The 27,238-nt window shown below is 45.0% G+C and overlaps 1 long non-coding RNA gene across 1 annotated transcript; it reads right to left on the reverse strand.

The window, feature by feature from the left end:
- Positions 1-22,481: 22,481 nt before the first annotated feature.
- Positions 22,482-23,754, reverse strand: LOC124659430. Its single transcript, XR_006989578.1, has 3 exons — positions 23,644-23,754; positions 23,377-23,501; positions 22,482-22,719 (listed from the first exon to the last, which is right to left on the reverse strand). It is a non-coding gene; the product is annotated as an uncharacterized LOC124659430 (long non-coding RNA).
- Positions 23,755-27,238: the final 3,484 nt, after the last annotated feature.

A 27,238-nucleotide genomic window follows, 5' to 3' on the forward strand; every position in this document is an offset into this window, starting at 1 on the left:
TCTTCTCCGGGTTGGGCTCGATGCCTCGTTTGGAGACGACGTAGCCGAGCAGCTGTCCAGAAGGGACCCCGAAGGTGCACTTTAGAGGATTGAGCTTGATCTTGTATCGCCGTAAATTGGCGAATGTTTCGGCGAGGTCGTTGATGAGGTCGGCCTGGTGAGTCGACTTGACCACCACGTCGTCGATGTAGACGTGCACGTTGCGGCCGATTTGGCTTTCCAGGCAGCTGTTCATGCACAGTTGGTACGTCGCTCCGGCGTTCTTGAGGCCGAAGGTCATGGACGTGTAGCAGTAGGCACCCAGGGGCGTAATGAATGCTGTCTTCTCTTGGTCTTCCTTGGCCATCTTTATTTGATTGTACCCGGAGTACGCATCAAGGAAGCATAGCGACTCGGACCCGGCGACCACGTCGATAATCTGGTCGATTCGCGGCAGGACGAATGGGTCCTTGGGGCATGCGCTGTTGAGGCTGGTGTAATCGATACACATTCGCCACGACTTGTTCTTCTTTAGCACCAGGACTGGGTTTGCCAGCCACTTGGGGTGTTTGATTTCAATGATGAAGCCGGCGGCGAGTAGACGGTTCACTTCTTCGGCGATTGCGCGTCGCCGCTCTTCTCCTACAGGGCGCATTGCCTGCCTAACGGGGCGCGCGGAGGGATCGACGTGTAATTTGTGCTCAGCAAGTTCTCTCGGGACACCTGGCATGTCAGACGGTTTCCATGCAAAGATATCTCGATTCTCACGGAGGAACTTGATGAGCGCGCTTTCCTATTGGGCGGACAGGCCCGTCCCAATGGTAATTTGCCTACTTGGATCGTTTTCTACAAGATCTACTTGGCGAGTGTCTGTTGCAGGCTTGAAGGTTGCTGCGGACGAGTCGAGCTCGGTCGGCTTCTCCAGGATGGCGGGGTCGTTGCGATCGACTGGGTATTTGGCGAGCTCGGCGGAGTTGTCTTGTTCGTCGGTGATGACGGCGTCGGCGAGCTTGGCGCTGACGTCCTCGCATTCCAGTGCCATCTCCGGATCGCCGTGGACGGTGATGACGCCGCGAGGCCCTGGCATCTTCATCATGTTGTATACGTAGTGGGGTGTCGCCATGAAGCGGGCGAACGCCTGCCGGCCGAGCACACAGTGGTAGGAGCTGCGGAAGTTCACCACCTCGAACGTTATCCGCTCGGTGCGGTAGTTCACGGGCGTACCGAAGGTGACTGGCAACGTAACCTTGCCGATCGGGAAGGCCTTCCGCCCGGGGACGATGCCGTGGAACGTAACCTTGGTGTTCTCGAGGCGTGAGTCTGGTAAACCGAGTCGCTGGAAGGTTTCGTAATACATAATGTTGATGGAGCTTCCCCCGTCCATCAGGGTTTTTGGTAGCCAGTAGTCGGCGACCTTGGGCCTGATGACCAGTGCCACTCGACCAGGGTACTCGATGCGGGGGGCGTGATCTTCGCGGCTCCAGGTAATGCTCTGCTCGGACCAGTTAAGCCACCGGGGCACGTCAGAAAGGATGACCGCGTGTACCGCCACTGCCCTTGCGAGGACCTTCCTGTCCCGCCGATCGCCGACCCCAGTGAAGGTGTGGAGCGAGCCGGCGCTGGGACCGAAGCCTTCTCCCTTGTGCTAGTCTTGGTCTTTGGCGCGGTCCTTGTGCTGATTACCGCCATCGTTTTCCTTGGCGCGGCGGGCCTTCTCTATCTGCTTCAGGGAGTAGCAATTTCCCGTCGTGTGATTGGAGGGTTTGCCCTCCTTGCTGTGATAGATGCATGGTGCGTCTAGGAGGCTGCGGGTGTCGAAGCGCTTGGGCTGAGGCCGATCCTCCCGTGGTGCACGAGTGTCGCGCCGGAAGGATTTTGGCTCGCGCTGCTCGTAGTCGGCGTTGGCGACCAGCTCGTTGTGTCCTCCCTCTCCGCGGCGCTTGCCGTTGTTAGACCGGCCGGCGAATCGGTAGTCGCCACGTCGGGGCTCCGTGTGCGCGGGGCGGCGATTGCGTCGCTGGCCGTACTCGTCGTCCGAGTCGACCGTAGGGTCTTCGTCAGCGTAGCGGGTGGCGATGTCGAAGAGCTCGGAGATTGAGATGTTATCTATGCTGACGCGACGGAGCTTGGCACTTAGCGGTTCGTACCGGCAGCATCGTCGGAAGCAATAGATTGCCGTGTCCGTGCTGATGCCGTTGGAGGTCGTCCACATGTCCTGCCAGCGCTGCACCCACCGGCGAGTCGACTCGCGCGGGCCCTGGATGCAGCGATCCAGGTCTTCTATGGTTGTCGCACGAGTGTATGCGCTGGCGAAGTGCTGGATAAATGCGGCGCGGGCTTCTTCCCAGGAGTCGATGCTGTTGGCGGTGAGGGTGTTGAACCAGTGGCGATTGACGCCGTCCATCATGAGAGGCAGGTAGCGTGCGGCGAGTAACTCGGAGTGGCCTTGGATCCCCATTGCCATGGCGTACGAATCGATCCAGACTGTGGGGTCGATATGTGTGTCGTACTTCTCGATGTCACGGGGCCCTTTGAACCCAACGGGGTACGGCTCGCCTCTGATCATTGGCCCGAAGCAAGCGGGGCCGATTCGAGTGAACGCGCTCTGGCGCGGGGCTTCATCGGCGTAGCGGTCGTTCAGCTAGTTTCGCGCCCGCCATTCTTGGTCGTTGACGATGTGGGTTCGTGCGTCGACTGGCTGCCCATTGGCAGCGACCATCACCCGCGCGGGGCGCGGCTCGATTCGGTTGTTGGACGAGTGGGCCGCGCGCGGTGCTGGCGGCGGACCGTTGTTGGCGTTGACGACTGCACGGTTTGCCGCGTCCGACGACGCCGCGCGACTAGCGGATGTGCGCGAATAGAGTCGCCCTTGCGAGTCGGCTGCGGCGTGCTGTTGCTCCAATGCCTTGGCAACCAGGGCCTTGGCGTGCTGGACGAGGATCGCGCCGTCTCCCGTTTCGGGGATTCTTGCGAGGACGGCTTGTGAGGCCGCAACGTTGTCGGCTAGAGACGAGTGCAACGGTCGGCCTTTGGCGTCAACTTCTGCCCGCGGAACTTCGGGCGGTGGCGGTGGTGGTGGCGGTGGTGCTCCGTGTGCCGCTCTATCGGCAGCAGCCCGACTTCCTTCCGGGATGTCGGGGTTCTGGATTCGGGCGACCCGGATTTCTCCATCTGGGTCGTCGAAGTTAAGGCGCGCGCTGGGGAAGTCATTCACGCGGGCGCGCTCCATGCACCGGCGATTGCGCTGCTGATGATAATGAGATACGGCTCTCACTTCGTCTTGCTCGAGACAAAATTTCTGCCTTTCGGCAAGCTCCTTTTTCCTCTGCTCTTCGAGGGCCGCCCGGTGCGCCTCAATCTCGGTCGCGGTAGCGGTTGCAGGGAGGGGGGTGGTGAAGGCGTCGACCGGAGGCTCCTCCTCGCCTCCTGCCATGAAGACTGCGGTCGGGTAGCGGTAGCGTGGGGCCTCGACGGAGTCCGAGTTGGAGTCGCTGCCGAAGAGGGAGATGACGGAGTCGTCCTCGAAGCCATCCTCGAAGTCGCTTGGGTGAGAGACCAAGGAGATAGAGTCTTTGAACGACGCCGTGGCGACAGAACGGGCAGTCGGGGACGCAGCGGTGGACCCAGCGACCGATGTCATGGCGATGATGTCGATGAAGTCAGCGTCGATCGCGGCGATACCGGGGTCGACGGCTGGGACGGTGTCGATGGAGTCGGCGGCTGACGTGGTAACGATGGAGTCGGCGGCTGACGCGATGACGATAGGATTGGCGGTCGGTGCCACGGCCGCTGAACCGGCATCATCCTCCAGGGCCGACTCAGCCTCTGCGTATACCTCGCCGGTGACTGGGCGAGTAGCGGTGAGGAGCTGTCTCGGCGCGAAGGGGTCGTGCGACCGACCGGGGCGAGGCTCGGCGGGGTCGCTGACATCGGTGAGCCCAACGAAGAGGTTGATGGAGCCGATCGGCACCATCCAGGCGTGCTTGAGAGGTGACGAGGCGGGCCGGTAGGTGCTTGGCTGGATGTGGAAGAAATTGCCGGTGGCGATCATCCTGCCGGAAGCGACCGGCCGCCGTACTGGCGAGTAGGGCCTCGCCGTAGCTCGGAGGCTTGATGTCCCATGCCCCACGGTGGGCGCCACTGTCGTGGATATGACCACGGCAGATGCTACAGGGGGTAGCACTTCGTTGATGCGAGGGCAAGGGAACATCGCCATCTACGGGTCGAGGTGCAAGAGACGCAAGGGTTTTACCCAGGTTCAGCCCCTCCGGAGAGTAAAAGGCCTACGTCCTGCTAGATCTTATTGCTCAGTGGAGAATTACAATGGGGGGGCTCAGCCGGCGAGAAGCCAAGAGCTTACAATGAGGAGATTGGATCTCTGATGGTGTCTCCTCTAAGGGTTAGCCCGGGGGTTTATATATCCACCCCCGGCCTAGGGTTACAAGGGGATAACTCCGAATCATATTAGTTACTATTAATCCGGGATACCACACCCTTCTTCAAGTAATCTCTATCCTGAACCGAGCAGATCATCTCCTTGAAACTTTGGCCCAGTCGCCTTCGGGCCCAGTCGGCTAGGCGACTGGCGGCCCTTCCTGGACCTCCATCCTCGTGGCAAGTGGGACTGGCGACCCACCCCCTATGGGCATATCCCCATCAATTGGTCTCTCTAAGGTCTAGATAATTTCTAGTAAAGTGTTTGAACAACAAGGAAGACGGTGTAGAGTCTTATAATGTTTACAATATGTCTTTTATGTGAGTTTTGCTGCACCGGTTCATCCTTGTGTTTGTTTCAAATAGCCTTGCTAGCCTAAACCTTGTATCGAGAGGGAATACTTCTCATGCATCCAAAATCCTTGAGCCAACCACTATGCCATTTGTGTCCACCATACCCACCTACTACATGGTGTTTCTCCGCCATTCCAAAGTAAATTGCTTGAGTGCTACCTTTAAATTTCCATCCTTTACCTTTGAAATATATAGCTCATGGGACAAATAGCCTAAAAACTATTGTGGTATTGAATATGTACTTATGCACTTTATCTCTTATTAAGTTGCTTGTTGTGCGATAACCATGTTCCTGGGGACGCCATCTACTACTCTTTGTTGAATATCATGTGAGTTGCTATGCATGTCCGTCTTGTCTGAAGTAAGGGAGATTTATCGCTAGAATGGTTAGAGCATGCATAATGTTAGAGAAGAACATTGGGCCGCTAACTAAAGCCATGATCCATGGTGGAAGTTTCAGTTTTGGACAAATATCCTCAATCTCATATGAGAAAATTAATAATTGTTGAATGCTTATGCATAAAAGAGGAGTCCATTATCTGTTGTCTATGTTGTCCCGGTATGGATGTCTAAGTTGAGAATAATCAATAGCGAGAAATCCGATGCGAGCTTTCTCCTTAGACCTTTGTACAGAGCGGCATAGAGGTACCCCTTTGTGACACTTGGTTAAAACATATGCATTGCGATGATAATCCAGGTAATCCGAGCTAATTAGGACAAGGTGCGGGCACTATTAGTATACTATGCATGAGGCTTGCAACTTGTAGGATATAATTTACATAACACATATGCTTTATTACTACCGTTGACAAAATTGTTTCTTGTTTTCAAAACCAAAGCTCTAGCACAAATATAGCAATCAATGCTTCCCTCTGCGAAGGGCCTTTCTTTTACTTTTATGTTGAGTCAGTTCACCTATTTCTCTCCATCTCAAGAAGCAAACACTTGTGTGAACTGTGCATTGATTCCTACATACTTGCATATTGCACTTGTTATATTACTTTACATTGACAATATCCATGAGATATACATGTTACAAGTTGAAAGCAACCACTGAAACTTAATCTTCCTTTGTGTTGCTTCAATACATTTACTTTGAATTATTGCTTTATGAGTTAACTCTTATGCAAGACTTATTGATGCTTGTCTTGAAAGTACTATTCATGAAAAGTCTTTGCTATATGATTCATTTGTTTACTCATGTCATTTACCATTGTTTTGATCACTGCATTCATTACATGTGCTTACAATAGTATGATCAGGATTATGATGGCATGTCACTCCAGAAATTATCTTTGTTATCGTTTACCTGCTCGGGACGAGCAGAAACTAAGCTTGGGGATGCTGATACGTCTCCGACGTATCGATAATTTCTTATGTTCCATGCCACATTATTGATGATATCTACATGTTTTATGCATACTTTATATCATTTTTATACGTTTTCCGGAACTAACCTATTAACGAGATGCCGAAGTGCCAGTTTCTGTTTTCTGCTGTTTTTGGTTTCAGAAATCCTAGTAAGGAAATATTCTCGGAATTGGACGAAATCAACGCCCAGAGTCTTAGGATTGCATGAAGCTTCCAGAACACCCGAGAGCCGCCAGAGGAGGGCCTCGTGGGCCCCAGATGCCAGGGTGGCGCGGCCCAGGCCTTGGCCGCGCCCCCCTATTGTGTCACCGCCTCGTCGACCCTCCGACTCCGCCTCTTCGCCTATTTAAAGGTCCCTGACCTAAATCTTCGATACGGAAAAGCCACGGTACGAGAAACCTTCCAGAGCCGCCACCATCGCGAAGCCAAGATTCCGGGGACAGGAGTCTCTGTTCCGGCACGCCGCCGGGATGGGGAAGTGCCCCCGGAAGGCTTCTCCATCGACACCGCTGCCATCTCCACCGCCATCTTCATCAACGCTGATGTCTCCCATGAGGAGGGAGTAGTTCTCCATCGGGGCTAAGGGCTGTACCGGTAGCTATGTGGTTAATCTCTCTCCTATGTACTTCAATACAATGATCTCATGAGCTGCCTTACATGATTGAGATTCATATGAGTTTTGTATCACTATTAATCTATGTGCTACTCTAGTGATGTTATTAAAGTACTCTATTCCTCCTGCACGGTGTAATGGTGACAGTGTGTGCATCGTGTAGTACTTGGCGTAGGTTATGATTATGATCTCTTGTAGATTATGAAGTTAAGTATTGCTATGATAGTATTGATGTGATCTATGCCTCCTTCATAGTGTGATGGTGATAGTGTGCATGCTATGTTAGTACTTGGTGTAATTGCAATGATCTATCATGCACTCTAAGGTTATTTAAATATGAATATCGAATATTGTGGAGCTTGTTAACTCCGGCATTGAGGGTTCGTGTAATCCTACACAATTAGTGGTGTTCATCATCCAACAAGAGAGTGTAGAGTATAGCATTTATCTATTTATTATGTTATGTGATCAATGTTGAGAGTGTCCACTAGTGAAAGTATAATCCCTAGGCCTTGTTTCAAATAGTGCTATCACTGCTTGTTTACTGTTCTACTGCATCTCTGTTGTCCGCAATATTACCACCATCAACCACACGCCAGTCCTGGACAGCAAAGCACTTTTCTGGCGCTGTTACTACTGCTCATACTTATTCATACCACCTGTATTTCACTATCTCTTCGCCGAACTAGTGCACCTATTAGGTGTGTTGGGGACACAAGAGACTTCTTGCTTTATGGTTGCAGGGTTGCATGAGAGGGATATCTTTGACCTCTTCCTCCCTGAGTTCGATAAACCTTGGGTGATCCACTTGAGGGAAACTTGCTGCTGTTCTACAAACCTCTGCTCTTGGAGGCCCAACACTGTCTACAAGAATAGAAGCACCCGTAGACATCAGCCACCCGGTAGGTGGTGTTTAATGGAGTTGCATGTGTAATTTGCCGTGCACAAGGTTGAGGAACAGGCGGTTCCCTTTGCGGCACGCACAATTCAAACTATCCCGCCCATGTAGTTTAAATTCGCCCTATTTTCGTTAAATCGACATAAAGTCATGTGAGTGGGTGGAAATTAGCAAAGTTGCTTGAAAAATAGTAAAACTCTGGAATTATCCTTTAAATATGCTCTAGTTCGTGTGAAAATCGGGGTGTGGAGGCATGTTGAGCTGTTTTATTTGTACTTTCTTCATTAAAATTCCCATTTTATGCACTTTGGATGGAAAGAAATCATTTGTACATAAATTTTGACAACGCCATTTGCAAACATTAATTGTTTTACATGCCAAGATGCACCCATCCACCAAATATGGGGCAAAAGTTTATCACAATCAAGATATATATGTATAATTAGTGAAGGTCCCCTTTTGATTTTGTGCAATTTCCACTAATTAGCTAGAGAGAAGGGGTCAATTAATTAGGCCATGTTCGGGGCTATGTGTTTTGGATTAGGGTTGTGTGGATTCAAATACAACTTCTTTATTTGTGTTATCAGTACTTATATATATAATTAATTGAATTATCAGTACTTATTATATAATTAATGAATCCCAATAATGTATATATATATATGATCGATATAGGCCATATATATTAATTGGGGTTATATAATCTAGGGTTTACTAGCTATATATAGCAAGGTTTTATTAGATTGGGTTATTAATTAGCTTGGGGTTATGTGTTTTAACGAGGGTTTGATTATCTAATTAAGGTTAGTTTTCTATATATATATACGATTTAGGGTTTAGGGTTAATGGCACATATATTTAATTAGAGGACCGCGAGGACCCCTGGCCTGCTTGATGTGCAATTAAGGGTCGTCGTTGGCCTATAGCAAGCTATATAGGGTTTTATGGTTTATTTAGAGGGTTTATGTGTTAGGGTTAATTATAACTTATTATGAATTAAATTACAACTTTTTATTAGTGTGCTACACAATTAATCAAAACTCTAGCTAGATCGATCGAGTGTGCACAGACATGCACTATTAGAGGCACACACCTTTGCGCGTAAAGTGCAAGCATAATGTGTGTCGTTGCGCTGGCCACACCAATCGATAAAAAGAGAGATAGAGATGAGAGATTATTGAAATCGCCAAGAATGTTCAAATATATATATATATATATATATATATATATATGCATGCATGGTAGGCCATGCATGCATGCACACTAATTATATATATATATATATTGTGAGACAACTTAATCAAATGTACGTGTTTTTCATTCGAAAACTTGTCAACATTCAAGTTAATTAATTTATCAACGCTAATTAGTTGGTCGCCTGCTTGATGCACAATTAAGTGTCGTTGGCCTATATATATATGTAGGGTTTAATTAGGGTTTAGTGTTTAGTGTTTAGGGTGTTTAGGGTGTACGTTTAGGGTTTAGGGTTTAGGGTGTTTAGGGATTAGGGATTAGGGTTTTAGGGTTGTATGGTTTAAGGTTTAGGGATCATCGATCGAGTGCACACACACATTATTATTAGAGGCACCCGCGCCTTTGCGCATAAAGTGCATGCGTATATAAGTGTGTTTTCTGGCCACCAACGATATATAGATCGAGAGAGAGAATGAACTATATATATATCCCCAAGTATATATTTAAATATATATATATATATATTGAAATATATGCACGAATGATATGCAAGCTAGGTATGCCATGCGCGCATGCACACTAATTATATATATATTATGAGACAACTTAATCAAATGTGTTTTCATTCGAGAGAACTTGTCAAAAATCAAGTTAATTAATTTATTAGCGCTAATTAGTTGGTCGCCTGCTTGATGCGCAATTAGGTGTCGTTGGCCTATATATGTAGGGTTTAATTATGGGGTTTAGGGTTTAGTGTTTAGGGTTTAGGGTGTAGTGTTTAGGGTTTAGGGTCTAGGGTTTAGGGTTTAGTGTTTACATTGTTTAGGTTGTACGTTTAGGGTATAATTAGGGATTAGGGTTTTAGGGTTTAAGGTTTAGGGGCATCGATCGAGTGCACACACACATTATTAGAGGCACCCGCGCCTTTGCGCATAAAGTGCATGCGCGTATATAAGTGTGTTTCTTGGCCACCAACGATATATAGATCGAGAGAGAGATTGCAATATATATATATATATATATATCCCCAAGAATATGTTCAGATATATATTGAAATATATGCACGAATGATATGTGCAAGGTATGCCATGCGCGCATTCACACTAATTGTATATATATATTATGAGGCAACTTAATCAAATGTGTTTTCATTCGAGAGAACTTGTCAAAATTCAAGTTAATTAATTTATCAGCGCTAATTAGTTGGTCGCTTGCTTGATGCGCAATTAAGTGCCATTGGCCTATATATATATATAGGGTTTAATTAGGGTTTAGGGTTTAGGGTTAGCTAGCTAGGGTTTTAGGGTTAGGGTTAGGGTTAATTAGGGTTTAGGGTCTATATTGGGTTTAGGGTTTGGGGTTTAGAGTTTGGGGTTTATATTAGGGTCTAGCTAGGGTTAGGGTTTAGGGTTTAGTGTTTAGGGTTTAGGGTCTAGGGTTTAGGGTTTAGGGTTTAGTGTTTAGGGTGTTTAGGGTGTACGTTTACGGTATAATTAGGGATTAGGGATTAGGGTTTTAGGGTTTAAGGTTTCGGGGTCATCGATCGAGTGCAGACACACATTATTAGAGGCACCCGCGCCTTTGCGCATAAAGTGCATGCGTATATATATAAGTGTGTTCCTTGGCGACCAACGATATATAGATCTAGAGAGAGATTGAAATATAATTATGGTTTATGGTTTAGGGTTTAGTGTTTAGGGTGTATGTTTATTAGGGTATAATTAGGTATTAGGGATTAGGGTTAATTTAGGGTTTAAGGTTTAGGGATCATCGATCGAGTGCACACACACATTATTAGAGGCACCCGCGCCTTTGCGCATAAAGTGCATGCGTATATAAGTGTGTTTTTTTGGCCACGAACGATATATAGATCGAGAGAGAGAATGAACTATATATATCCCCAAGAATATATTCAAATATATATATATTGAAATATATGCACGAATGATATGCAAGCTAGGTATGCCATGCGCGCATGCACACTAATTATATATATATTATGAGACAACTTAATCAAATGTGTTTTCATTCGAGAGAACTTGTCAAAAATCAAGTTAATTAATTTATTAGCGCTAATTAGTTGATCGCCTGCTTGATGCGCAATTAAGTATCGTTGGCCTATATATGTAGGGTTTAATTATAGGGTTTAGGGTTTAGGGTTCAGTGTTTAGGGTTTAGGGTGTAGTGTTTAGGGTTTAGGGTCTAGGGTTTAGGGTTTAGTGTTTACATTGTTTAGGTTGTACATTTAGGGTATAATTAGGGATTAGGGTTTTAGGGTTTAAGGTTTAGAGGTCATCGATCGAGTGCACACACACATTATTAGAGGCACACGCGCCTTTGCGCATAAAGTGCATGCGCGTATATAAGTGTGTTTCTTGGCCACCAACGATATATAGATCGAGAGAGAGATTGCAATATATATATATCCCCAAGAATATGTTCAGATATATATTGAAATATATGCACGAATGATATGTGCAAGGTATGCCATGCGCGCATTCACACTAATTGTATATATATATTATGAGGCAACTTAATCAAATGTGTTTTCATTCGAGAGAACTTGTCAAAATTCAAGTTAATTAATTTATCAGCGCTAATTAGTTGGTCGCTTGCTTGATGCGCAATTAAGTGCCGTTGGCCTATATATATAGGGTTTAATTAGGGTTTAGGGTTAGCTAGCTAGGGTTTTAGGGTTAGGGTTAGGGTTAATTAGGGTTTAGGGTCTATATAGGGTTTAGGGTTTAGGGTTTGGGGTTTAGTGTTTGGGGTTTATATTAGGGTCTAGCTAGGGTTAGGGTTTAGGGTTTAGGGTTTAGTGTTTAGGGTTTAGGGTTTAGGGTGTAGTGTTTAGGGTTTAGGGTCTAGGGTTTAGGGTTTAGTGTTTAGTGTTTAGGGTGTTTAGGGTGTACGTTTAGGGTATAATTAGGGATTAGGGTTTTAGGGTTTAAGGTTTAGGGGTCATCGATCGAGTGCAGACACACATTATTAGAGGCACCCGCGCCTTTGCGCATAAAGTGCATGCGTATATATATAAGTGTGTTTCTTGGCCACCAACGATATATAGATCTAGAGAGAGATTGAAATATATTTAGGGTTTATGGTTAGGGTTTACTGTTTAGGGTGTATGTTTATTAGGGTATAATTAGGGATTAGGGATTAGGGTTAATTTAGGGTTTAAGGTTTAGGGATCATCGATCGAGTGCACACACACATTATTAGAGCCACCCGCGCCTTTGCGCATAAAGTGCATGCGTATATAAGTGTGTTTTTTGGCCACCAACGATATATAGATCGAGAGAGAGAATGAACTATATATATATCCCCAAGAATATATTCAAATATATATATATTGAAATATATGCACGAATGATATGCAAGCTAGGTATGCCATGCGCGCATGGACACTAATTATATATATATTATGAGACAACTTAATCAAATGTGTTTTCATTCGAGAGAACTTGTCAAAAATCAAGTTAATTAATTTATTAGCGCCAATTAGTTGGTCGCCTGCTTGATGCGCAATTAAGTGTCGTTGGCCTATATATGTAGGGTTTAATTATAGGGTTTAGGGTTTAGGGTTTAGTGTTTAGGGTTTATGGTGTAGTGTTTAGGGTTTAGGGTCTAGGGTTTAGGGTTTAGTGTTTACATTGTTTAGGTTGTACATTTAGGGTATAATTAGGGATTAGGGTTTTAGGGTTTAAGGTTTAGGGGTCATCGATCGAGTGCACACACACATTATTAGAGGCACCCGCGCCTTTGCGCATAAAGTGCATGCGCGTATATAAGTGTGTTTCTTGGCCACCAACGATATATAGATCGAGAGAGAGAGATTGCAATATATATATATCCCCAAGAATATGTTCAGATATATATTGAAATATATGGACGAATGATATGTGCAAGGTATGCCATGCGCGCATTCACACTAATTGTATATATATATATTATGAGGCAACTTAATCAAATGTGTTTTCATTCAAGAGAACTTGTCAAAAATTCAAGTTAATTAATTTATCAGCGCTAATTAGTTGGTCGCTTGCTTGATGCGCAATTAAGTGCCGTAGGGTTTAATTAGGATTTAGGGTTTAGGGTTAGCTAGCTAGGGTTTTAGGGTTAGGGTTAGGGTTAATTAGGGTTTAGGGTCTATATAGGGTTTAGGATTTAGGGTTTGGGGTTTAGTGTTTGGGGTTTATATTAGGGTCTAGCTAGGGTTAGGGTTTAGGGTTTAGTGTTTAGGGTTTAGGGTTTAGGGTGTAGTGTTTAGGGTTTAGGGTCTAGGGTTTAGGGTTTAGGGTTTAGTGTTTAGGGTGTTTAGGGTGTATGTTTAGGGTATAATTAGGGATTAGGGATTAGGGTTTTAGGGTTTAAGGTTTAGGGGTCATCGATCGAGTGCAGACACACATTATTAGAGGCACCCGCGCCTTTGCGCATAAAGTGCATGCGTATATATATAAGTGTGTTTATTGGCCACCAACTATATATAGATCTAGAGAGAGATTGAAATATATTTAGGGTTTATGGTTTAGGGTTTAGTGTTTAGGGTGTATGTTTATTAGGGTATAATTAGGGATTAGGGATTAGGTTTAATTTAGGGTTTAAGGTTTAGGGATCATCGATCGAGTGCACATGTAACATCCCAAATTTCAATAAAAGAAAGTTAGAAGAATTCCAGAGAGCAAAATTTCAAACCAACAAAAACTTTTTAAATTGCATATAGTGTCATGAATAGGACTTGTGCATTTGATTGATATGCCATGATGATTGTTATTATGTGTATATGATAAACCCTAAAACCCTAAAGTGATCATGAGAAGATCACAAACCAAATAAATCAAAAAGAAAGAAATCAAATAAATGCAAAACCCTAAAAACCCTCACATATGCTCTATGGCATTTTTATAAACTTTGACCCTAGACTAATTTGGTCTTCACCATTAGTTGAATAATGTTACTAAACACTTATTACAACTTTTGGAATCAAAGAATCACAATTCAAATGAATTTCAAATGCAAAACTTGCTCACATATGATAATGGTCAAAACTGACAATTATAGTCTGATCACTACTTTGAGCCATTGCAATTCAATTTTCTCAAACCAAACCTTGCTAACTCTTTGCACCACATCCAAGTCAACATCAAGGTGAACACTTTTTGTAAAGATCACCATGCCAAATTCTTTCTTGATCACTAGCTATGCTCAACCAAAGTTGCAACTTTTTAACATATGTAACAATCTCACACTTATCAATTTTTGCAAAATTTTGAATTCAACAATTCCACCACCACCTCTCATCATCTCTGGTCATTTAGGACTCAACCAAACACACACAATTCAAATTGGTCAACCATTTGAATTCAATCAAATTTAGGCAAAATTCACAAATTGCAACTATGGACTATTTGACACTATTTGAAATAGTGATCTACCTAGCTCTAATCTACCCCAAATCTATTCTACATGGTCCCCTGGTCCCCTCTCACTCTTAATGTGCATAGTAACCCTAAGAGGGAGGGCACACATGGCATAGCCATGGCCATGCCGGCCATGGGCACGTGCATGCCCCCCTCTCTTCTCCCTTCTTCTCCACCCTGGCCACCGTGCCCACACTCGCCACCTCACCTCTCTACCTCGCCTAGCAATGGCCTTGTCGCCGTAGACGCCGTGAGCTTGCCGGAGACAGCGCGCCCAGAACGCGCCAGGATGCCGCTCATGTCGCGCGTGTGCACGCCGTGGACGCGCACTTGCCACGCGCCGACCCACGCCCTTACGCAGCCCCTGGACCCCCTGTGAACGAGTTGAGCGCCTGCTTGCCACGGCGATGCCGCCAGACACACGCCCAGCACTAACCCGTGACCGCCGGCGCCGGAGACGACGACACGATCCCGTGAACGCCGCGACCGTCGTGGAAGCAATGCGACCAACCTAGCCGCCGCCCGACCACGCTGTCGCCACCATTCGCTTCGCCTGGACAAGGAGAACGTTGCCACGCCCTCGCCTAGCTCGACCGCTCGCCGGAGACGCCGCGAGCATGTCGACCACCTCACTGCCCCGCAACCCTCACTCGATTCTATAAATAGGGAGTTCCCTGGAAGCAACGGAGCACACCACCTCACTCCCCACCCTTCACTGCCTCTCCTCAACCACTTAGCTCACTCGATCGTCGCCGGAGCAAGCTCAATCGGGAGATCACCGCCCCGGAAGCCCTGCAGCAATCGCCGGCGATCCCGACCACCTCAGGCGACGCCACTGCTACCAGGAGGCTCGCCGTCGTCCACAACTTCGTCGAGCATACTGCCAACCCTAGCTGGAGCCGCCGTAAGCTCTCCCACCCCCTACCGAGCCGCCGGCGAACTCTCTCTCTCGCCGGCGAGACGATGAACCTGAGCCGTTAGATCCTGTTCTAATCCTACGCCTCTGGTTAATCCATACCGTTTCGGTGACGCTGAGTCACTGACGCGCAGACCCCACCCTGTCAGCGCGCCGCGCGTCTGTGGACCGTGGTTGGGCTGGACTGGGCTGGACTGGGCCGCTTTAATTCAAATCTGGCCCAGTTAGTTTTCCCGCCGGCCTTTTTAATTCAAATCCTATTTAAACAATTCCAAACCATTTTCAATACTGCCCAAACTTTGAAATTAAATAGTTTCAAATTGGCTTAACCAAATTCAATGAATTTTATGTTGTTGGAAAGCTAATGAAAATATCTACACAATGCCACCGGTCCCATGACCAGATTAGTTGTAGAATTAATGTGATAAAAAGAAGAAGGCAGGGACTTTTCCCTATTCAAATAATTATTAAAAATCAACCAAAATAGATATTAAGTTAATTCCAACTCTAATAGCTCACATTTGACTTACACTAATTGATTATGCAATAAAATTGTGTGGTCACTTTGCATGATCATGCTCTAGTTTAATTATTGGACAGTATGGCTAGTTTATGTAGTTGATATTGTCCAAAACTATTAAGTAAATGATATGAAGTCTTATACTTCATTTAAACCTTGTCTCACATGAATTCATGTGATGTTTGGACCCCTGGCCAAACTCACTTATATGAATTACTTGGAGATTTAAATCCTATGTAGTATTATTAAATGCTATGAGGTGGTCTACCTCATTTAAATCATTTGCTCAAATGATGATGATGAACATTTGACTTAGGTCAACATAAGTTCATATATTATTGTTTGAGAAATTAAATCTTAAGAAGATTTCAATGAGACGAAATTATTTCTCAAGAACCCTATGGAAACTATCATTTACATATTAAATAAAAAGAAGTAAAATATCCTCAAGCAACACAACCCATGCACCCTAAATAGAGTATTTGTGTGCATAGAATAGTTTGTGTGATTATATGTGATACATGGAATAGCCATTGAATTAGTGAGTAATTGTACCCGTATTCAAATTTAGACGCTAGCACCGGAGAGTACACCGAAGAAGAAGGTTGCTACCAAGAGGAGGAGGAGGAGCATTTTAAGAACTACCAAGGCAAGCTAATATTCTTGCAAAGTGCAAAGCCCCTTGGGGCAAGGCACCACGAATCTTACCTTTTCTTACATAAGCCTATCCCAAGTTTATACATTACAAGTTTTTACTTGTTTTCTCAATAAGTTGCTTGTATAGTTAACTTTGGTCAAAGTAAAGAATTCTACTAGAGTTAGTCTCCATCAAGCAAAGCAAGGTAGCACCCCCTCATGATTTAGAGCTAGTGCTAATGAATAAAACTTGACTACTCTAGATGGGAACAATGTGAATTGAAATGAATTCGAAACCTTGGAATGATGAGGCATTCCATTGATTGATTTTTGAAGGTGAACATGACCAAGAGAAGATAGTGATTTTTGATAAACATGATATTGATTTGAATGCGATACCTTTCCAATATTAAGTACCCCCACAATACCTGATTATGGGTAGGGCTTAACTGGAAGTTTATGCATCTTAGTATGGGTTCCCTCTGAACACACGTCATAGGGGTTACGCTTGAGGCTGCCTCCGTTGTTGAAAGATGATGTGAAATTGAGGTGAATTGTACGGCCAAGCCCTGTGCAGTTCCCAGGTTGACAGTTGGTCTTCACTGGGAGGCCAAGATCATGGGGAGAGGTGCTCATACTAGGATTTGTAAGTAAAAGGTTATGGTTGATGATCCGCGTACTGTGTTACGATGATTCGGGGTAATCAAATGTTGTGGCACATGTGTGCAACCTCTGCAGAGTGTAAACCTATTCGAATAGCCGCGTCCACGGTTACGGACGGTTGGAAAGGCCATACAGTTTCCGATGTCATATCTTTGAAAATGATGTTGAAAGAAGATGGTGAAATGACTCGTGGTGAATTGAATTGAAATCACCACTTGAATGGTGGGAATGACACTAATGTTCCCACTTGAGTTAGTTAGCATTTGAATAAGCTTTTCTCAAATACTTATGAACTAAAACCGGCTTTATGCAAATAAACTAGAGCTTAGCAAACCTTACTAGAATGTCTAGCACTTACATTAGAATTAGTTTGCGAGTACTTAAAGTACTCACGGCTTTGTCCCTGGCTATTCAAATGGCCAGAGTATGAATATGAACAAGGAGATGACCAGCAGGACGCCTACGACAACTAGGAGTCTTCCGACGTCAAGCGTTGGCCTGTGGACTAAAGAGTCCTTGTATCTTACGCTTCCGCTATGAACTTGTGTTTGTTCGTTGATCAATGGATCAACTATTCGTGTAATATGGATCATGTGATTCCAATTTGTAAGACCCTATGGTTTGTAATGAATGATGACTGTGATACTTAACTATTATGCCTCGCAACAACAATATTCCTGGGATTGCGATGTATGACATAATAGGCATTCAGACTTAAAAATCCGGGTGTTGACAGCACACACACATTATTAGAGGCACCCGCGCCTTTGCGCATAAAGTGCATGCGTATATAAGTGTGTTTTTTGGCCACCAACAATATATAGATCGAGAGAGAGAATGAACTATATATATATATCCCCAAGAATATATTCAAATATATATATATTGAAATATATGCACGAATGATATGCAAGCTAGGTATGCCATGCGCGCATGCACACTAATTATATATATATTATGAGACAACTTAATCAAATGTGTTTTCATTCGAGAGAACTTGTCAAAAATCAAGTTAATTAATTTATTAGCGCTAATTAGTTGGTCGCCTGCTTGATGCGCAATTAAGTGTCGTTGGCCTATATATGTAGGGTTTAATTATAGGGTTTAGGGTTTAGGGTTTAGTGTTTAGGGTTTAGGGTGTAGTGTTTAGGGTTTAGTGTTTACATTGTTTAGGTTGTACATTTAGGGTATAATTAGGGATTAGGGTTTTAGGGTTTAAGGTTTAGGGGTCATCGATCGAGTGCACACACACATTATTAGAGGCACCCGCGCCTTTGCGCATAAAGTGCATGCGCGTATATAAGTGTGTTTCTTGGCCACCAACGATATATAGATCGAGAGAGAGAGATTGCAATATATATATATCCCCAAGAATATGTTCAGATATATATTGAAATATATGCACGAATGATATGTGCAAGGTATGCCATGCGCGCATTCACACTAATTGTATATATATTATGAGGCAACTTAATCAAATGTGTTTTCATTCGAGAGAGCTTGTCAAAATTCAAGTTAATTAATTTATCAGCGCTAATTAGTTGGTCGCTTGCTTGATGCGCAATTAAGTGCCGTTGGCCTATATATATAGGGTTTAATTAGGTTTTAGGGTTTAGGGTTAGCTAGCTAGGGTTTTAGGGTTAGGGTTAGGGTTAGGGTTAATTAGGGTTTAGGGTCTATATAGGGTTTAGGGTTTAGGGTTTGGGGTTTAGTGTTTGGGGTTTATATTAGGGTCTAGCTAGGGTTAGGGTTTAGGGTTTAGTGTTTAGGGTTTAGGGTTTAGGGTGTAGTGTTTAGGTCTAGGGTTTAGGGTTTAGGGTTTAGTGTTTAGGGTGTTTAGGGTGTACGTTTAGGGTATAATTAGGGATTAGGGATTAGGGTTTTAGGGTTTAAGGTTTAGGGGTCATCGATCGAGTGCAGACACACATTATTAGAGGCACCCGCGCCTTTGCGCATAAAGTGCATGCGTATATATATAAGTGTGTTTCTTGGCCACCAACGATATATAGATCTAGAGAGAGATTGAAATATATATTTAGGGTTTATGGTTTAGGGTTTAGTGTTTAGGGTGTATGTTTATTAGGGTATAATTAGGGATTAGGGATTAGGGTTAATTTAGGGTTTAAGGTTTAGGGATCATCGATCGAGTGCACACACACATTATTAGAGGCACCCGCGCCTTTGCGCATAAAGTGCATGCGTATATAAGTGTGTTTTTTGGCCACCAACGATATATAGATCGAGAGAGAGAATGAACTATATATATATCCCAAGAATATATTCAAATATATATATATATTGAAATATATGCACGAATGATATGCAAGCTAGGTATGCCATTCGCGCATGCACACTAATTATATATATATATTATGAGACAACTTAATCAAATGTGTTTTCATTCGAGAGAACTTGTCAAAAATCAAGTTAATTAATTTATTAGCGCTAATTAGTTGGTCGCCTGCTTGATGCGCAATTAAGTGTCGTTGGCCTATATATGTAGGTTTTAATTATAGGGTTTAGGGTTTAGGGTTTAGTGTTTAAGGTTTAGGGTGTAGTGTTTAGGGTTTAGGGTCTAGGGTTTAGGGTTTAGTGTTTACATTGTTTAGGTTGTACGTTTAAGGTATAATTAGGGATTAGGGTTTTAGGGTTTAAGGTTTAGGGGTCATCGATCGAGTGCACACACACATTATTAGAGGCACCCGCGCCTTTGCGCATAAAGTGCATGCGCGTATATAAGTGTGTTTCTTGGCCACCAACGATATATAGATCGAGTGAGAGAGAGAGATTGCAATATATATATATATATCCCCAAGAATATGTTCAGATATATATTGAAATATATGCACGAATGATATGTGCAAGGTATGCCATGCGCGCATTCACACTAATTGTATATATATATATATTATGAGGCAACTTAATCAAATGTGTTTTCATTCGAGAGAACTTGTCAAAATTCAAGTTAATTAATTTATCAGCGCTAATTAGTTGGTCGCTTGCTTGATGCGCAATTAAGTGCCGTTGGCCTATATATATATATATATATATATATATATATATATATATATATATATATATATATATATAGACGCGCTATTTGACTCCCTGGGAGTAGAATAGTTATTCTGCTCCCTGCCCGATCGCACGCCAGCCGACCAGGCCGAAACAGCAGACCCCCACGACGCTATTGTAAACTATCGACATAAGAAAATTGTGAGCCAACATAACAAAACTGCATGGAGATTACCGAGCCGGCCAAAACAGCAGACGCCCACTACGCTCGTGCAAACTACCGACGTAGAAAAACTGTGAGCCAAGGTAAGAAAACTGCATGGAGCACCGAGCCGGTAAATTTTCATCGATGCATTTCTTTTTCAAAACGTCGCCCTGGAAAGGCAGCCAAAAAAGAGAAAACCACTCACGAACCTTGTAACCAACATGAAAGGATTTATGTTTTGTTTTTTTCCAGTGTGGCAAAGCTTTTATTTTTTACAAACTATGAAGCATCAATATAACTATTCTGGCATGTCCTGATGCCCTGACGTAATGTTATGCCTAATTGCGTTACCTGATTACACAAACGTAAGATGCTCCTGATTAAATTGCATGATTACACGACATAAAACTTTGAAGAATTACATTGTCTGATTACATGTTGTGAAATTGATTGGGCAGCCGCATGGTACATCTAAGACCCTCCAGCGGCGCGATGCGTCGTGTCCGTTTGCGTCGGGCCAAATGGTTGAAATTGTCCGGACGTCCGTTTGCGTCGGGTGGCTCCAGCGGCACGACGCATAATTTTTTTTTTTCATTCATAGGCCATAATTTACATGAAAAAAAACATAAAAAAGCCAGAAAGGCGTGCTAATACGTGCTGTCTACTGGTCCTCGTCGCTGACGAGGTCAATCAGCTGCGGCGTCGGCCATGGAAGCTCGTACGCCGGCGGTGGAGGAGGTACCGCCGCACGGGCAGGAGGCTGTGGCCAGGGATCCCACGCTGGAGCAGCAGGCGGAGCGCGGACGTTGGAACGCGTCGGCGTGGCCGGAGGAGTCGCCGGCCTCCCCTGCGTGAGCGCTGACTCGCGGAGCTGGATTGCGAGCCCGTCCCACAAAGCGAGCTCGTTGAGCTCGTCCTGCTCGCTGTTGGCCAGTGCCATGGCAATGGCCTCCTCCTCGGAAATGTCCGGCGGTTGGGTCTCCGGATCCCACGCCGGCCTGCCGTCGTCGTGGTCGTACTGCGCCATGGTCACGTCCTCGTGCGCATCCTCGTCCTCGTCGCAGATCCGGCGGCAAGATCGCTCGGCGGCGGCGCACCTCGTCCCGCCGCTCTCGGCCCTCGCGCGGCACGGGGGGACCGGCACGCGCCGCGAGTTCAGGTACCAGCCCCCTCCCGGCAAGTTCGCGTCCGGCCATGGTACCGGCCGGTTTTCCTCCCATAGCTGCCGCGCGAGGTCAACACGGACGTACCGGCCGACCCGTGCCTTCTTGCCGGAATGCGAGCCGCTAGCCTCCTAGTCATTCTTCATCTTCCGGAACGGCCAGCATTTCTTCCCCATGGCGTCGGTGTGGTGGATACTGTGGGATTTGGCAATGGTTTTGGTCGGGGAAATGGGCGCCGGCAGGCGCCCCTTTAAGAGGCTTCGACGCCATCTCGCCTTCAATGGCCTGCCAGTGCAATGCCTACTAGCTGCGCATGCTCGCGGAAGCCGAGGCACGCCGGCCCTGCAAAGGAGCGGACACTTTGCGCGTCCGCAGAGACGCAAACCTGGCGTATATTTGGGCCAGGTTTGCGTCTCCGCGGACGGCCCGATCACTTTGCGTCGCCCCGCTGGAGGTGGTGCCAGACGCATTTTAGGTCACGACGGACACAAACGGTCGCTCATCGTCCGTTTGCGTCGCGCCGCTGGAGATGCCCTTATGGCATTTATTCAAGGGTATGTACAACAGATACAAATCGACATAGCCTCATGTGCTGATGTGTGATGTGTCCATAGAATAAATATCAGCATGGTCTAAATAAAACGCCTACCAAAAACAAAAAGGAATTAGTATATCCGAACATGTAGTGAACTACATGACTCTTTGTTCGTTCATTTTCCATCCTACTAGGCAGAACTGTGGTGATGGCCACCTCAGTAGCACCTTGTTGGGGCTGGCACACATCACATCAGTTTTGGATTCAGAATGCCTCATTACCATCATGGCCTTTCCTGTTCCAGGTTTGATGCAAACACCAAATGGTTGTCAAATCTGCAAGCTCCATCAGAAAGTAGAGATCCAAAAAATCAGGGTATTAATTGTAGGAAAACTGTACAGACCATGGTATGGATGGCCGGTTGTTAGGATTTACCTAGGCGGCTGAAAACTGATGGCAGAACTTGGATTTCCGTAGCAAACACGTGCAAAATGCTAGGTTTGCAGCAACGTGAACTGACACTAGGAAACAATTGTTTTTTATCACTGGAGTAATCACCAAAATCAACGATGCGAGATTCTAAGTATCATGGAACTGCTAGCAGTGCGAACAAGCTCCGAGAAAGAAGTAAATTAGCATACCAAGCCTTGTAAAAAATATATCAGATGCGATAACAGATAAAATAGATTACCTTAAGTACAGGAGGATTGCATAACATCGTTAGCTGGACATATCTAATCCATAATTCAGGTCACATGTCCATATTATTGAACAATCAGTCTGGAAAGCATGAGGCTAGTTATCTGTCCATATGATTGAACAATCAAAGACCAATTAACAACATAGGTTTGTTGTAAGAATGTGCCGAAACAGATGTTAAATCTGCAACCCCAGCAGAACTGGGAACTTGACAAATAAGATTTCCTTTCAGTGATAAATTGTCGAAGCATGTATTATGTTTAGAGCCACTAATGCATCAAATGATAAGTATAACTGGCTAGCAAACCACAGGCGCAAGGACCATATAACTCCACCAGCTAGTATCTTTTTTTATACCTTTTAAAGTTAGATACTGACAAACTGCAGTTGAACTATTCTAAAAAAAATTGCTACAGTTCACTGATCTACGGAGACTCGGAGATGTATATGAACTACAAAAGGATGTAAAATAAATAGGACATTATGCTTCCAACGGGTATAAGAAAATACAAGATTGAATCAAAATCATCACTACAAACAGTCAAACCGTATCTTTTAATTCCATAAAAATCTAAATTAATTTTATATCCGAATTGGAGATTAATCCATCTGGCAAGCATACCTTAACTGAAAATATGTTCATACAAAATAGCTTGTATCACAGATCCATTGCAGAAATACAGCTCAAGATAATTTTTCGACGGAATACAATCACGGATAAGAACAAAACTACTACTATTGTAGGCCATCAGTAAGCTCACCTGGGAGGAAGCAGTTGGACGAGATAAGAATAGCAATTGCTCACATTACATGAATTTCTGATGTACCACTGCTCCGTGTCAGCAGGCAACAAATAAGGATTGAATCTCCTGCCCCTGATTAGCCACTGACATCAGAAAAATAGTACAAGAGGAGAAGTTAGGTTCCTTATTCCGTTGGCCGCCAGTTAGGGCAGCTAGATGCCATGGAGAGCTGATAAACATAGCACAGCGGATAAATACGTTTGGGGCAACAATTTATATGGATACCTGATATTGATCACCTAACGCATGCTCTGCAGCAGAAATCAGCTAACCTGCCACATGTTGTTAATCTCTACCAGGTTTTTGCTTCTACCTAGAATTACTTCCCTTTTTCAGCTCGCCGCGAAGCGATTAGACACGCAACACCGCCTGCAGCCACCACCCGGCGTGCTGCCTGTCACCGAAGCAAAATGCCACTCACCATGGCGCTATTTTCAATGGTTCAGCCCGCCAACCGCAACGCCACCGAGTCCACCCACCGACCAACAACGTTGTCGAGGAAAAAGACAGCGCTATCGAGCCTGTCCGCTGCTCGACTAGACTCCGAGGAGGCCCGCCCCTCACGGCGTCACCACAACAAAGAAAATGAACAGACAATCATTTGTGAGCACTGGTCAATGTCCATGAATAAAGAAAACGACACGACATAAAAAAGAAAATCTGAACATCCAACAAGCTAAGCAGTATAATTCAGCAGAAAGCATCGGAAATTATTGATGCTGAATTTACAAAATAATAGGTTATACAATGCAGAACATAATTGCATCATTTCTTATTACCGTAAGGCAGCAGGAAGGATCAGTCGTCCCAACAAGATCAAGACAACATTTTCTAATCACCGTTAGTTATTAGCACTTAGCAAGTGCACATGGCAGAGCAAATAAATGGAATTCCTCAAGCCCATCAGACTAATGAAGGCACGAATTCAATATGTACACTGCTGGCAGGTTTGTCAGGCACATCGTATTCTCTAATATTGATTGCTCGGCGAGCGACATAAATCGAAGGACAGATGATGATCTAGCTTCTTGGTGTAAAAGATATTTAATGGCTGAAAAAACAGCTCTGATCTCCTAGTTATCAGGACTCTGCAGCTCATTTGGTACAAATTTATACTCAACTTGTTTGTTTAGGAGCAGTGGCTTGATAATCAAATTAACTAAAATTTGCATAGAATAAAGAAACGACCGAGATGCCATCGTACCTTCTGTCGAAGACCACCGTCATGCTCCCTCAGTTTTGAAACAGCAAGGCTGAAGGTGCTCCCTCAGGCGCTTACCACGATGCCGATGCCGCCCGCAGCCACGACCCGCGTGTTGCCGGACCACGACGCCGATATCGCCGCGCTTCCTGACCAGGATGCCGATGTCGCCGGCGTCGCCTCCCGCGGCCACAGCTCGCCCGCAGCACGCCGATCCGGCCAGCCAACCAAGAGCTGCCGAGGGCGCGGTCGGCGCAGATCCACCCGCTGCTCGCCGCCGCTCACTGCTCGACGCCGGACGCATACCGGCTCGCCGCCGCATCTCGATTCAGCTTGAACCGCTCCCGCAGGACACGGTCTCAACCCAGGGGAGAACGAAAAAGAAGATGCCTTTGGGTAGTTGGCTAGCTCCCAAATGCCACGAGGCAACGACCGTGCTACAGAAAACCGCCGGGGTAAAACAAAGCAAACAAAATTACAGCGCGTGGTAGGGTGCGGCTCGCAACAACGACCAGGTTCGATGCAATGGGGTGCGGCAGACCGGCTCGCTAGACCGACCCGGGTGCAGAATTAATTATTCTACACCCAGGGGGTTTAATAGAGTTTCTCTATATAATATATATATATATATAGGGTTTAATTAGGGTTTAGGGTTTAGGGTTAGCTAGCTAGGGTTTTAGGGTTAGGGTTAGGGTTAATTAGGGTTTAGGGTCTATATAGGGTTTAGGGTTTGGGGTTTAGTGTTTGGGGTTTATATTAGGGTCTAGCTAGGGTTAGGGTTTAGGGTTTAGGGTTTAGGGTTTAGGGTTTAGGGTTTAGGGTGTAGTGTTTAGGGTTTAGGGTCTAGGGTTTAGGGTTTAGTGTTTAGGGTGTTTAGGGTGTACGTTTAGGGTATAATTAGGGATTAGGGATTAGGGTTTTAGGGTTTAAGGTTTAGGGGTCATCGATCGAGTGCAGACACACATTATTAGAGGCACCCGCGCCTTTGCGCATAAAGTGCATGCGTATATATATAAGTGTGTTTCTTGGCAACCAACGATATATAGATCTAGAGAGAGATTGAAATATATTTAGGGTTTATGGTTTAGGGTTTAGTGTTTAGGGTGTATGTTTATTAGGGTATAATTAGGGATTAGGGATTATGGTTAATTTATGGTTTAAGGTTTAGGGATCATCGATCGAGTGCACACACACATTATTAGAGGCACCCGCGCCTTTGCGCATAAAGTGCATGCGTATATATAAGTGTATTTCTTGGCCACCAACGATATATAGATCGAGAGAGAGAGAGATTGAAATATATATATCCCCAAGAATATGTTCAAATATATATTGAAATATTTGCACGAATGATATGCAAGGTATGCCATGCGCGCATGCACACTAATTATATATATATTATGAGACTACTTAATCAAATGTGTTTTCATTCGAGATCGAGAACTTGTCAAAATTCAAGTTAATTAATTTATCAACGCTAATTAGTTGGTCGCCTGCTTGATGCGCAATTAAGTGTCGTTGGCCTATATATGTAGGGTTTAATTAGGGCTAGGGTTAGGGTTAGTGTTAATTAGGGTATAGGGTCTAGGGTTTAGGGTTTAGTGTTTAGGGTTTAGGGTTTAGGGTTTAGTGTTTAGGGTTTTTGGGTTTAGGGTTTAGGGTTTAGTGTTTAGGGTGTTTAGGGATTAGGGTTTTAGGGTTTTATGGTTTAAGGTTTAGGGATCATCGATCGAGTGCGCACACACATTATTAGAGGCACCCGCCTTAATTTGCGCATAAAGTGCATGCGTATATATATAAGTGTATTTCTTGGCCACCAACGATATATAGATCGAGTGATAGAGATTGAAATCCCCAAGAATATGTTCAAATATACGCACACACATGAATTATTAGACGCACCCGTGCCTTTGCGCATAAAGTGCATGCGTATATATAAATAAGTGTGCTTCTTGGCCACCAACGATATATAGATCGAGAGAGAGAGATTGATATATATATATATCCCAAAGAATATGTTCAAATATATATTGAAATATATATATGCACGAATGATATGCAAGGTATGCCATGCGCGCATTGATACGTCTCCAACGTATCGATAATTTCTTATGTTCCATGCCACATTATTGATGTTATCTACATGTTTTATGCACACTTTATGTCATATTCGTGCATTTTCTAGAACTAACCTATTAACAAGATGCCGAAGTGCCAGTTGCTGTTTTCTCGCTGTTTTTGGTTTCAGAAATCCTAGTAACGAAATATTCTCGGAATTGGACGAAATCAACGCCCGTGGTCCTATTTTGCCACGAAGCTTCCGGAAGACCGAAGAGGAGACGAAGTGGGGCCACGAGGTGGTGACACCATAGGGCGGCGCGGCCCAAGCCCTGGCCGCGCCGACCTAGGGTGTGGGCCCCTCGTGCCCCATCCCGACCTGCCCTTCCGCCTACTTAAAGCCTCCGTCGCGAAACCCCCAGCACCGAGAGCCACGATACGGAAAACCTTCCAGAGACGCCGCCGCCGCCAATCCCATCTCGGGGGATTCAGGAGATCGCCTCCGGCACCCTGCCGGAGAGGGGAATCATCTCCCGGAGGACTCTACGCCGCCATGGTCGC

The sequence above is a fragment of the Lolium rigidum genome, chromosome 6, assembly GCF_022539505.1.
Source record: "Lolium rigidum isolate FL_2022 chromosome 6, APGP_CSIRO_Lrig_0.1, whole genome shotgun sequence".
Taxonomy (NCBI): Eukaryota; Viridiplantae; Streptophyta; class Magnoliopsida; order Poales; family Poaceae; genus Lolium; species Lolium rigidum.